We start from the raw sequence: 12,847 nt of genomic DNA on the forward strand, positions 1-12,847 counted from the left end.
AAAGCTGAGTGAAGAGTATTTCAACATTCATCTCTTATTTATACAAATAATTTTGGATGTATCTTTGAACATGTCTGTTATGAAAAGATTTCTAAGTACAAACTATAGTTTGGGGATTGGTCTTTTGAGACTTATAGTCTTTGTCTGTAAAGATAAGATAATTATAACTATATTTTCACAAGAGTATTTTATGTTAGTTTGATACATCATCTTACATTAATTTGATTTTTAATATATATGTGCACCTATGCAAAAATCTTTCAAGAAAACAAAGTACTACATTTTCTGCAGTATATTATGTCTTATAATCTTTATATTCCTTCATATTAGGTGATACTAATCTGCTCCTGAAACTTCTTGAAAAGTCAGGAAAGCATTACTGGGGGAGTGTGGTAACAGTAATTCATTTGTGATCCAAATTCAGAAGACATTTTATTCCCCTATTTCTATCCATGAGGTAAAATGACTACATAGAAAATAAGAAAGGTGTGCCTTTTCTCTATAAAATAATTATTTGTTTTGAGTTAATATTATAAAAAAGGCTTCTTAAGTGGAGTGGAAGGGCATTCTGAAATTAACAGATAAAGCAGAATTCAATATTTATTGCCTTTGGTATGAAAACTGATGAAGGATTCACAGATATATTGGCAATACTTTGCAGAAGCCATACCAAACATTCTTCACCAGGAATAATCTACAGACTGAATTCAGTATCTTTCTCTTTGAAAGAGAGGTGGTGGTAACAAATCTGCCTTTAACAGTTGTTTTCATTTTGAAAGATTATAGAGTGATTGGAATAAAAGCAGTGAGACTATAATAGGCTTTCCTTTCTCTATATTTGGATGTTGAAGCCAACATTCAACACGGATTTAAAACATATTTTTTAGAATACTTTGAAATCTTGCCAGGTATTTATCATTTTGACCAAACCCAGCACAGTATATCAGGAAAAAAAAAAAGCCATAATTGATTTTTTGATTATCCTTCTCTTGAAGAAGGGTTCTGATCTGGGTGGTTTGACGAAATAGAAGCAAAACAGTTTTCTATAGGGTCACATTCTGCACATCCTTGCTGCTTTAAAATCACAGTATATAAAAATGAATCAAAAAAAACCCCACCTGGGATCTGGGAAAATCTAAAGAGTGATGATTAAGGTTTTGCAAGCAAACAAATAAAGCAGGTATATGTCTTTTTTCCAGAAAAAAAAATTGCTCCTATAATTTAATGTGTATTTAAAAAAAGCCATTCATACATTCCTCAGTCATCTACTGTGTGGAATAATTATGGAGTAAGGACTTTGTCTGTTAATCAGTGAATGGTTTATGTATATGAGCAACTTAAAATCTAAAGTGTGCAGATTTAAGTACATTTTATCTCAAAACATCGAAAGTTATTTCTCAGCACAGAAAGCCAGGCTACCTATTAAATCTTTTTTGTGACTGTATACACTTGTCAGCAATGGATGATGATCCCTGGCTAAGTCAAGACCTGAAAGGCACTGACAATAGTTTGTCTCACCCTTTTATTTTCCACTGTAACCCTGATGCTAGACTCCTTGTTCACTGATGTTTTCTTTTAGCTTTTCCATTTTTTCCTGCAAAATGGCAGTATCTATTTATGTTCTCCCTTTATCTTAAGGTATCAGTACAGTGCTACGCGATACTATAAGCTTTGATGAACCCTCAAAATACTTGACATTTTCATGGTGATTATTATATTAATGTGAAATAAATCCAGGGTCTTACATCAAGATAATTAGTAAGCTGATCTTCTGGTCCATAATCACATCTCTGTTCATAAATATAATTAATTATTTCTTCAAAACCAAGCTGTCCGATATCAGCTACAAAAACTTAACAGAAAAACACTGACACCAAGGAAAAATTTCTGCGTTTTCTAAAACCCCATTTTCCTGCACATATGTACAAAGGATGCAGATATAAATTTTTAAATCTCAAATATTAGCAACAAAGTTTAAAAAAAAATTATTTCGAATATGTTTTAATGAAAATAAAGTGATTGAAGAATGGCTTTCCAGTTGCAGTTAGGAACATCAACTGTAGCATGCTTTCAAAAAACATGCATTAAAAAAAAAAAAATTCAGCCCAGAGCTTAAAAAATCTTCAGCAAAATACATTTTCCATTCAGTTTTCAATATCTGGCAACAAAATAGTTGTAAGAATGCTGCAGGAAAACACTGAATTGAGCTTTCGAGTTAACTAATTATTTATCCTGATTAATTTTAAAATTGTCAGAGTATCCTGTGGGGGATTTTTAGGTCTTTAATATACAACAAGGTTTGAAAATTCTTCTTAATACAGAGGAAAAGAATGTGAAAAGAAAGACCTTGGTGCAGAATAAAATACATTTTTAAGCTGAATTCTGTATTTAATGCTAATAAAGATGCCATATTAATGCCTCAACGAGAAACTAGTATGGAGGTTTTCGCATGCAAAAAGCAGCAGAGCAGCTTTCCATGGCTACTGCTCCTTGCCTTTCACACCCGCCTCGTCTGCCAGCTGGATCTATCTTGAAGGAGAGACCTTAAATCCCTGCAAGCAGACTGTGAGGCACATGCAGTAGCAGCAGTGCACTGACATTTGCTGAGCACCAGCGTCCCTCAAGTGACTGGGAGCGAAGCCATTGACGTCACTGAACAATAGGCAAAATATTTCCTCCTCCTCCATAGTCCTGAACTGTAAACACCCAGCTTGCACACAGCAGGCTGAACATTTGGGGAGAGGCGGAGAAGGAGAATGTGAAAAACTCTCAACTGATGCTGCTGAAAACAAGCAGCTGTTCCTGAATAACCAGTCTCTCCTTATTCCTTCCATTTTGCTGTGAGGATTGCTTAGTGTAGGTCACACAGTAAAAAATATCAAGTTAATATAATAAACTCACAAGGAATTTTTTGAGTTACAAGTTTTAAAAATCACACTCTTTTTCTCCCTCTTTCTGTCTCTGTTATGAATAACTGCAGTATTGCAACAGTCATTCATGTATTTTGGACAAGGTGTGATGGACTGAATGTAAGTGAATTTCCATCTCAGCCACCGTGTCTCCATGCCCGTACATTATTGCAAGCTGAAGAGAAAAAAACCCCATAGATCATAATTATATTTATAAAATCACACAGATCAGTATATGCTCTAGATTCACTATAAAGACTGGTTTAACTCCTTGAGTTGGAGTGTTATAGTTATGGCATAGGCAGAAAACAGAAGGGCAGAGTTAATCTTGAAAATGAAAATCCGACTACAGCTTTTTGTGTCTATAGTAAAAAAACATACTGGTGCATGAAGTCATTAGGATTTGCCAGTTATTTGACAGAATATTGTACAGTGGTATGAACAGTTAGATAGTTCTGGAATGCTGTGAATTCAAGGAACCTAATTCAGTTCTTTTCTTTGCAGCTGCAATCCTGTTTCCAGAGGATCCCTCAGAAGATCCCTGGAGTGCAGAAAAAGGAGACCACTAGAAACAGGGAGCAGTGTGGTGTTGAAAAGAGGTCAGAAATGCTGTGCCTGTGAAAAATCTCAAGAAAACCACTGAGTCAGGGAGCCCTGGAAGCTTATGTAAGCCTTTTCAGGGAATGCACCAGCTTATTTGGTTCATCAACATGAGCTAGAGAAATTTATCTCACCAGGAATCCTCAGCCTGCATCAGGAGTCCAAAAGCCAGCATTGGAAGAAACCCTCAGATTTAGTTCCATAAAGATATCCTTTCTTTTTAGAGCCTTGACTGAAAAAATCAGCTTGATGTGCCTGGAAATGCTTTAGGAGTGCCAAAAGAAATTCTTAGGCCACCTGATTGCTAACTGAAGAGTCATGCTGATGGAAGTCAAAGTGATACAGGCAGCCACAATCTCTATCTTCCTCTTGCCTCACTTAGGCTTTGTCATTTAGGCCAAGGTGGTGATTAAGCCCCCTTGGACATATTTGTTCTCAAATTAAGATGAAGGGATCACTCCCATCACCATTTTCTGCAGAAGGCAGTATGTGAGAGTCAGGGAGGGGCAGCTTTTTCCCTCTCCAGCGCAGCTCTCTGTTGAATGAGGCTGTTAGGTGGCATATTGCATTTGCAGCATATATTGATTTATGATTTCAAAGTGCTGAACAAACAGTCATTTTTTTCCAAACAGACCACAAGCAATTACTCATTATCTCCCATTTAATATGCAGGAAAAGTAGGTGGGCAAATAACCTAGTTTACTGTTCAATTACTCCAGTGGGCCACAATGCTGCACTAATGTGGCTTCATGTCCAGCTGCTGTGCTCATGCTGAATTAGCTGTGCTCTTGAAAGTGCCCAGCTGAAAAAGAATGAACCTCATCACCTCTCCAGAGTGTGCAGCAACAGCACACATGATTAATTGCTCTTCTGGGGCTTGACACCTACTGTTCCACGTGTTTTGCTCCATTTGTCGATGTGCTGGCACTGAACCTCTGCACCCTGTTTGTGCTTTCACGCAAAAAGCAGTGGCTGAAATGCAGCTTTTCATCTTACCAGAGAAAAGCCATGTAGTAAAGAAACATTTGCTGGCCTGCTTTTCTTTTTTCCTCTTTGTCATTTTTTGTCTTTGCATGGGCCACTCCATGTAGCTGAGCTAGCTGGCAATATCCAAACATACAGTTAAAAAAAGTAGCTAGATTAAATGAATATTTATTCATTCACACTGCCTGACATAACCATCTCACACAAATATGTGTAATAGTAGCCCAAAATGCAATATTTTTGATCTGATCAAATCTCACTCTTTCCTTACTTACACCTGAACAACCACCTACAATAAAAAGCAATGCATGCCTTATTGGGGACTAGGAAAGACTTTCACAGCATTGGGAGGCCAAGTATACTGAGAAGTATTTGGAAGCCTGAATTTAATGAATGTAGCCTGGGCTGCACTGCTGAGAAGGTCTCAGATCTTTGTGTATACCCCAGTTGTATCCCAGTCCCAGAGAGGTGTTCAAGCAAGTGTCTTTAGGAATATTGTTTTCTGCAGGAGTAAAACTCAGGCATCTGGATTTGAATGAGGCCAGGACCTTAGGACAACCTGTAAAAATATTTGCCACTCAGTCTTATGTCTATCTTGGCATCTTCCTTGAGAAGTACTGTTGCTGGAAGCCAAGTGCAGACTAAGAGAGGGTTACATAGTCTTTGGGCAACAGCCTGGAATGTTAAGTACATTTACTTCATTCACAGTAATGCATTTTTTGAGCATACCTTTAGGTGAACATTTGTTCATTTCAGTTTTACTAGTACAAATACTCAAAGAAAATACATCATATTTTGGTTGCTTGCCCACAGTGATGTGAACATCCCCTTTTGCACAGCTGAAAGCATATTTCTCATTAAATATTGCATTTCAAACTACTCCCTGAACATGTGTGTTGAAGAAATAAGGGATAGGGGAAGGAGTGACAGAAAGAAAATCAAAGGAAAAATTCCCTCACTGAAGGTAACATGACTTTTGCACTGTGATACTTCCATGTATAGCTGAATGGATTGTACACAAATTCACCTTCAGGCAGAGTCTGAGAAGAGAAAATGCTACAAAAGTACTAGAAAACTGTGCACTGTAATGAAGTCTCCTACAACTTAAACTTCAGTGTATTTGCATAAAATTAAGAGTTAACGGATTTCCTCTTGTTCTATCTGAGCTAAGATGAAAGCATAATATATTGAAAAGAATATAAGAAGCATTTTCCTGTCCATTGTTTCAGACCTATGACAATCAGAAAAACCAAAGGTAAAGCTAAGCCCCATGTGTATAATTCAAAACATGAGCAAATCTTTAACTTAAGCACAAAGTGTCAAGGAATATTTTGGAAAATATCATCCCTGCACTCCCAGGAAACAACAGCAGAATCATTGCATGGCTACGTTTTCAAAGGGTAACGCATCTCTAAAGAACAGTCTATTGATATTTATTTTATAGATCCTGCTTTAGGATCTACCATGTTATAGGCATGTCGGCCATGTTTAATTATGGTTTTTCTTTCTTTAATGAGTCCTTCAGCAGTCATAAGAGGGAAGTTTATCAAAAAATAGGTTTCTGTGTACTCATAAATTCTTGGCATGCATGGGTTAATTATTTAAGTATCCTTCTTAGTATTTGGAAATCTGAACTTTTGACTCAGATTGTAAATTTTGTGACTTGTCAAATACGGTACAAGCAGAAGTCTAGACTGAATGTATGGGAAGTATTGATATCGAAAGTAAATGGAGAAAAAAAAAGATCCTCTTCACAAGAGAGAGTTTTGACATAGAAATCAAACCATTCTCTTGAATATCTTCTTGAATTTCTCTGGATGTCACCTTGAATCCATATTGCTGTTGGCACATAGAATTTGCTGACTGGACAGTGTTCCTAGTCCTTATGTAGCATCTACATATTTATTCCCAGCAAAAGTACCTCTGTTGTAACCATAAAGTGGACACAGCAGGCAAAAAACTTTATATAGTATAGAAGTGATGGAAATTAGATAAATAATGTTAAAAATCAGAGACAAAATTATATACTTATCAGTGGGTTTTTTAAATACTACAGATATTCTAGCCTCAAAATTTTATGCTCTTGTTCAGAAAAGCCTCAAGAACTATAAAACTAAGGCAGTGTGCTTTCTACTGCTTGGAATAATTGAGCCCAGTGGAGATACTGGGAGAAGCATCTGGGTGATGCTTCAGTTTTAGAAAAGTCTAGTGGCAAAATAAGTTACTACATACCTAATAAGAGGTGTTCATAAAACCTTAGTGAACTGTAAAAGAAAAGTTCAATTCAGCCTTTCATTGAGCACATACTTTAGCTTTTATCCAGCAGCTACTGAACTGTAGAATCTTGATTATACATCTGTTGAAATCAGTACAGCTTTGACACATTAAGGAAATTAACATAGGTATGTCTATTGTTCTCACTCTGACTAATTGCAAGTTTAAAATTAGACATTAATTAAAGAACACTTTAATGTCTTTCTGCAGTGGGAAGAGAATTTGTTGCTACAAAACTTCTACTATTCACAGCTCTCTATATAAGCAAAGCTTCTCTTCTGGTCCTGCATCCTGTGTGGTTGGTCACAGAGGATAAAATTTTATAGTAAGGACAGTGGCTTTAGCTCACAGAATCTTACAGTACAGCCACAGTGATTACTTTGTACCAGGGCAAATTGGTGACATTTCTCTATTATGAATAACAAAGAGTTAGAGACCTACCAAGCAAACCTCCTAGGAAGTCCTGTGCAGCCTGTAAATATTTGCTATTTCCTAAAATTCTCCTAATATGTAGCAAAAAAAAAAAAAATTAAATTAATGTAAAATCCAAGAAATTCCATGTTGTGCACAAACTAATCACTAATAAAAGCTGAGATGCTGATATGCAAGGTCATAGCAGCTGTTCCAAGACTTGGCTAACCCCCAAGGTTGCCTTGACATTCCTCATGTTATTTATAATTCTGGAAGTTAAGAGCAGATTTATTTATTTAATAGGAGGCTCGAGCTATTGCTCCAGAGCTACTTTAGTAGAAAGTACTGATATACATCAAAGGGCAATGCTTATGGATGGCTGAAACTGTAAGGCATGCAAACCCAAACAGGCTGGAAGCTCATCAGGAGTTTTGAGATGTAGCTGTAAAGAACATACTTCTTTTGGCTTGTAGGTTCATTGTAGGTTTAGATGAAGGACATGATTTCATCCAACATTTTCGTGGTTCATTTGCAACCAGGATGTTTACATAAAGTAAATAACTGGAATTGAAAACTTGATTCTTTGCTTGCCAGTAATATCTCAAACCTGAAGTGTTTTTCAGGAGTTTAGCTCAGAACCTAACATACACACAGCAATTTATATTTTATATTCATATCTAGAACTCACTATCTTTCTCCTAACTCCAATTATTTATTGCCATCAATGTCTTTCACACAAATGCAAATGGAATAGAAAAAAGTTAGAAAATATTTTTAAAATGTAAAATGCCTTCAGATGATGTTTTAAAATGCAAAAGACAACCATGTAAACCCACAAAAAACAGTATCATGAGGGTAAATGAAAGAAGATATGAGATGACATCATAGCATATTTAGAAGGCAAACTTTGGGATATTCAGCAATTATTCTGCAAAGTCATTCAACTTTAGGGATAGACCAACACTGTGTATCACCCTGACCTAGCAACTGGTTCGACTCATGAAGATGTGGAATGTAGCTATTCTGCAAAATAATGACTTAAGGGAAAAAACAGGCAGCTCAATATCATGCCAATATTTCTTTTCACTTCAGATTGAAAATTCTCATTTTTTATTACCTCTCTTCCTTCTTCAGTTTCTTTTGTTTCAGGATAACTGTATTATTTACAGAATTTTACTGTTCAAACTGCCAAGATAAAATTTAGTCAATAAAAATAGGTTAAGAAAAGCAGACTCTACACTTATAGAAAAAAAAATGGGCATTAAATCAGGCACCTGCAAAAAGAGACTAGAAAATGAAGATTCAGGCAACTACATTTATTTTCTTTTCATGCATTCTTGTCAAAAACTGCTATTAGTTGTGGCACTACTTTACTTGAATCCTGCTGTCAATTGAACTGAAAATTCTGCTGTTCTTTTGCTTTAAATTAAGGTAGCCATAAGAAGGAACAATTTCATTTACCAGATTTCTAAGGGAAGCTCCAACAGAAAAGAAGTTCAGCATACACAGGAAAAATCATTTTTATTTAGCTCTTGCCACATGCCACCAAAGCTGCTAAGGTTCAGATGCTGAGCATCCAACCCTTGGAGCAGATACTACAAATGAAAATGCAAGGGGAAAAGGTGGTTCATAGCCATCAATAAAAGCTTTGAGTCTTACTTATTCCTAACCAGGCAATTGCAGGCTCAAGCCATGCCATTTCCAATCTGCCACAGTCTTGACATTTTGGGAGCATTTTCAGCTTTGCAAAGGTCAGAAATCTGAAACAGCACCTTATCTCACAATAAATAGTTAAAGACTTGGGCCCTTTATGTGTCTGCATATTTTTTTATTAAAACCAGTAGTGCTGTGGATATCTCAAAGGGGTCTATACTTTTGACAGAAATACTCATCTTTTCCTCAGAGAAAAAAATGTTTCTCAAATACTTTAAATGAGACTTTTTGTAATTAAGGAATTCAGAACACTTTTTTTTCTCGTTCAGAAATTCACGTTTTATTAATCCTTAAGCACTAGAATATTTTTCATAATGTCATACCATTGTTAATCAAGAGGTCTCCTCTGTATTTCTTGGAATAAAGCCAAAGCAAAATCACATTAAGCCTGAAGGGGAATGAAGATGATCTCTTTTGCTTATTGCCTATCTCATTTCAACTTTTTTTACTGAATATTTGAATTTTCTCTCCAAATTAAATTAAAATTCTGTCTCATATACATACACCTACCATTCCACTGCCCTCTGCTGGAGAGAATAAATCCTATAGCAAATTTATGGAAAAGTAATCACTGATTGACTAGGGGCTAATGTTTCTGGACCCAAAACTGGGGTGTTCCTCTCTTGGTGAAGCCTGCAAGCAGTTGACCAGTACATCCAAAGGCAGATGTTTGATCATTATCCATCTCCAGAACAAATAAACATTAAATTCAAAAAAGCTAAAACACCAAGTTAAAAAAACATGGAAACAGCACAATTAAGTACCCAAAAATTAGGATGTGTCAGAGGTGAAATTTCACATGGAAATGTGTCTCTAATTCCATGTGCGTATTCATTTACTCTTCAGATTTTGCTTTTATGGAGTAAAACCTAATTGGTTTTCTGCATGGTTTAGGCATGCTCTCAAATTTAGGTAGTTTTTTCAGTGTGGTTAGTCATAGGTATGGATTTGTCTGAACCTCCCCAAAATAATGTCAGGTGCTTTTCTGCTTTTTGTTATTGAAACCAGCCGATCCATAAATATAAGGTGCGAACCAAATTAATTCATACATAGGCTGAACACACAAAGCCAATCTGAATTGTTTGAAAAATCTTTAATAAATTAGTTTGCAGAATAATACATTAAGGTACCACTTACTACTGAGTCAAATAACTATTCAAAACTGGTATTTTGCATAAGCAAAGGGCAATTGAATCAGGACTTGCTTCACTTCAGGCAGCTAGGTGGTTATGAAACGATCACTCATTCAAACAAAACATTAAATGAAAATGAGCAGATCTCTTCAATGCACTGTCACTGGCAAAAAACAATCAATATGATGATTTAATATCTATCAATGCTGATTTAACATTTATCTTGCTGCATTACAAAATTTCTCCCTGTTTTTCACTGGTACACCTCATTGGAAACTACTTTAGGTCAAAAGCTGGTAAAAGAGACTGGAAAACAAACAGCATACAGAAAGACTTCCTATATTCTTTCTTTTGTTTTCTATTTTGCAATGACTGCAAACCACTTTTCCTATTCTGAATTCATCTGATGAAAAGAGGGAAAAATGAGACTCAAATATCTTACTTTTTCCAATTTGAGCTATTCTCACTAACTCAGATTTACTTACAGATTAAGGATGAAAAATTATATATGCTCTTCTAGGTTTAAGGTACTACATATCCTGTAAGTGATGAGGCTATAAAGTCCATTTGTAAAATCATTTGCTTTTATTTCAGTTGAACTTTTGCTGTAAGACAGCCAAATTTAGTCACAAGCTATACACAAGAAATGTTTTTGCTTAAAATAATACCCAGCATACAATCCAGTCATTCAAATTTTCATCAGAAACTGGTATTGTTGTTCTCTTGCAGCTGCTTTTTGTCAGACTAAATTTTATTTTAAAGAGCATTACAGTAACAGAAGTAAACCCCTCTTGGCAAGAGTTTGTTAGAGACTGGAGAAGTCCTTCTCCTGTATTACCTGCAGGCAGCACAATGTTCAGCAAGTTCTCTGGGTCAAAATTAATGTGGTGGCAAAATCTAATTACATTGGGTTTTTGGTTGGGATTTTTTTTTGGTTTTGGTTTGGTTTGGTTTGGTTTGGTTTTGGTTTTTTGGTTTTTGTTTGTTTTTTTTTTTTTTTTTTGTGGTGGTGGTGGTGGGTTTTTTAAATTTTTTGTTTTGTTTTGTTTTCTGGGGATGATGATTTTGTGCTGCCCTGGAGCAGAAATGCTAAAAAAGCTGTGTTAGACCCAGCCATGTTTTGCTGCTGAAAAATCAGGGTGCAGAGAGTACAGACACAACAGGCTCCCAGACCTTGGCTAGGGGGATGTCTAACCTGGCATCACCAGCACAGTTGGGCAGTGTAACTTCTCCACTTGAAGTCCTCATTCACAGACCTTTAAGTCTTTTTCCTTTAATGGAAACCCCTGAAGGAAAACAAAAACAATCCCTACTCATGTTGCCGAGGGAAATGTGTGACCTGTTTGACAGATGCTTACCTGTTCTTCCAGGTCCCAAGGCTTTCCAGCAAATGAGCCACCAAGCTGCTCCCTACTGATCAGGCAGGAACATCTCCTGGTATAAGAACATATTTTTCTTTCCCTCCAGCTGAACCTTTGCCCATCTTCATGTAGCAGGCCTCACTTTAATAGAGAGATTATTCCTTGTATACTTTGGAAGAAGTGATTTCTGTAGAAGTACAGAATGACCTCATGTTTGTATCATTTCTCTCACCAGTCTATTTTGGAGGCAGAGGCAGGATCCTGGTGTGTGCAGCTCAAAGCCACCTGACCTAAAAACTGATGGGCTCTTGGGCTTCCTCTCTTGGTTCTCAACACAGCGTAAAAAAAATTAAGAAGACCATGAATGTTTTGCCTAATATGATATTTGAAAGTAAGTGCATGTGATGTTGCCTTCATCAGTGATTTTCTCATCAATTTTTTGACATCATGGAATGCAGTGGAGTCCAGCGACAGCTGCTGAAACAAAACTCAATCTTAACTCTAAACAAAGTTATTGTTACTTTGTGTGTGTACAGAACTAGCATGAAAATGGACAAAACCTCAGGCTAACATGAAGGCACCAGGGGAGGAATGATTTAAAAGGAGATTTTCATTCCAGAACCAATTAAAATCTTCACTGGCTAAAACCAGGCACAATAATGTCAACTGTTAGTCTTATAGCAGCATCTTACTACAGTGACACAGACAAGTGTGTCTGTAATAAGATTTCTCACATTTCTGCCTTATAATACAAGGAAAATTATTAGTTTCTAGAAGCTTTGGGAAAGATATAATATTGATCTTGCATACATTTGTGCATGCTTATAAGTTATTAAGGGGAGCTATATTAAAAAATTTAGTTTCAGTATTAAAATATTTTGCTCTATGGTCATGGTGGGGGGGACAGAATAAATTGTTCAGGCTTCTGCCATGAAAATTTTATTTTCTCAGAAGCTCCTCTTGGTTCATTGCTTGTATACTCCATTGATAAACATTGAAATTATAGCTTTCATGAGACCATATGCAAGAGAGTCTCCCTCACCTATAGCTTGAACTGGTCAAAGGAAGATTCTGAATCCTAAACCAAAACTCTTCCAGTTGACTTGGAAGCTCATACATGCAGCAGAACACCAGGCTGGTGAGCTCTTTGCAGCCTGTGTTGCTAAGGATACGAGGAACTGGTGTTGGAAAGTAATGTTTAGTACATTTATATAACAAGGAATTGCAGGTTTCAGTGCTGCAAGTGTACAGATTTCAGCAGTAATATATAGTGGATATATTTGAGATGGCTGTTTTTTTCCACAAAAACACCCCAAAAACAACAACAACAAAAAAACCCAACCCCAAAACCAAACAAAAACCAAACAAAAAAACTTATAAAGGAGAATAAATGAAGAAATATTTGACACAGCGGTAAGAGAATTTTTTTTTTAATTTATATTTATTTATTTTTTGCTCTCAG

General features: G+C 36.2%; 1 long non-coding RNA gene across 1 annotated transcript in view; it reads left to right on the forward strand.

Moving 5' to 3' along the window:
- LOC110483304 (uncharacterized) overlaps positions 1-12,847 on the forward strand; it is a 70,038-nt gene that overhangs the window by 27,708 nt on the left and 29,483 nt on the right. Inside the window, exons 4-5 of the long non-coding RNA XR_014953800.1 lie at positions 3,414-3,575; positions 11,395-11,776. This is a non-coding gene — a long non-coding RNA (uncharacterized LOC110483304). The remainder of the gene's footprint in view (positions 1-3,413; positions 3,576-11,394; positions 11,777-12,847) is intronic.

Source organism: Lonchura striata, chromosome 3 (genome assembly GCF_050655825.1).
Source record: "Lonchura striata isolate lonStrDom1 chromosome 3, ASM5065582v1, whole genome shotgun sequence".
Taxonomy (NCBI): domain Eukaryota; kingdom Metazoa; phylum Chordata; class Aves; order Passeriformes; family Estrildidae; genus Lonchura; species Lonchura striata.